This window comes from Lactuca sativa, chromosome 8 (genome assembly GCF_002870075.4).
Source record: "Lactuca sativa cultivar Salinas chromosome 8, Lsat_Salinas_v11, whole genome shotgun sequence".
Lineage (NCBI taxonomy): Eukaryota > Viridiplantae > Streptophyta > Magnoliopsida > Asterales > Asteraceae > Lactuca > Lactuca sativa.
Window position 1 is genome coordinate 97,409,929 of NC_056630.2, and position 1,653 is coordinate 97,411,581.

The 1,653-nt window shown below is 35.6% G+C and overlaps 1 pseudogene; it reads right to left on the reverse strand.

Moving 5' to 3' along the window:
* LOC111893591 (autophagy-related protein 18a-like) lies at positions 1 to 812 on the reverse strand (annotated as a pseudogene).
* Between the last annotated feature and the right edge of the window lie 841 nt (positions 813 to 1,653).

The following is a 1,653-nucleotide window of genomic DNA, read 5'->3' on the forward strand; positions in this document are numbered from 1 at the left end:
ATGAATAACTACATCATACGAGATGAACTGGTAATGAGGTTTGGATTATCGACAGATGTGATGCTGAAAACATGAATAGTACCCTTATCACTTGAGACTGCAAGCCACTCAGCCGTAGGAGAAAATGCAAGGCTATGTATTTCAACTCTATCTGCACCCTTCCTTGCCTAATTGTTATTACTTATTAGTAGTATCCCAACCCACCATTAAATGAGCTTGGTTAAAATCATCAAATTTGTAATAATTACAAAGACATGTGTAAAATTATCCAGAATCATAAATGAAGTTAACCAAATTAACGCCTACCTCGTGCAACAATGACTTGTTGTGGGTATTGAAGATACGAACAAGAGTTCCCTTGTTGCTGGCTGTGGCAAGCATATTTCCATTCTGTGATAGAGCGAAGCACGCAATCTTGAATCATGAGCTAAGATAAATTTGTTCGCTTCGAAGCATAATGCTCAACCCTGACTTGTCCCTTCCGCAATCCAAGACAAACTAGCACAAAATTACCAAAAGCTTGTGAAGCAGCACAAAGGCCCCTGGGATTCGCAAATGTCTCGATCTGTTGCAATAACTTCAAATTCGTGAAATTGTATACGAATATCTTCAGCTCCAAAATCACAATTATCCGATCTCGCCTTAACCGAACTCCACGAACCTCCGATCGAAAAGATAGCTCACCAAGCATCGGCCCTGATGATCATCCCAGATCATAACCTTATTTAGAGGGTACTGAGGCTGAGAACCGCCTCCGACTAACGCAAGTATATTGCATAGAAACAGCATCTCCACAATCCTAATACCGCCTCCATTTTCAAAATCCTGATGGAAGATCCCAATACCACCACCAAGACCACCTCTTTTCGATGCTTGATCGCTCGATTCTTCCCTCTCCCAATCTATGAAGAAGACGATGAAGGGTCGCTGGTGTCGATTTGTTCAATTTAGGGTTTTCAGAATCGGTTTTTAGATAAAGAGGATAACGAGATTTAAACTGGAGAGATACCATGATTATAGGGATTATTTTTGGAATTTATTAAACAAATTACTAAATTACTCTTATTTATTTATTTAATTACTTAATTTTTTATTTAATTTTGATTGTCCCACATTTATGCATACAATAACACAATACTTAATTAAACATGTGAAAATCCTATTTTTTTTTCTCTTTTTGATACAAAAAGTTCAAAATTGTAATTTTTGCAGTATAATATTTTTATTCTTATATGCTCTCATATTTGAACACAAAACTTATATAAATTACAAGTTTATACATTCCATTTATAGTTTAGTTCACAACATTTACAACTTAATGATGGGTTTTAGGTCAAACAAATAAACTAGAAAACAATTCCTAAGTTCACATGCAACCTACTTTGGATCTATGTTTTAACTATTGAACATACAACTTTGAATTGCAAAATAAGAACCCTAGAGGAGAGAGGCTATAATTAAAATTTATAAACTAGGGTTTAGTAATTACATACCTCTCAATTGTTATAGTAAACAATTGATAATTCCCTTGATCTTGATCTTGATCTTGATCTTCTTGGAAGCTTAGCACTACAAGTGTAATGCCTCTAATGGAATCACACCCAAACTAGCAAGAAGGAAAGTAAAGGAGAGAGGGGAGAGGGAGTATGCAAA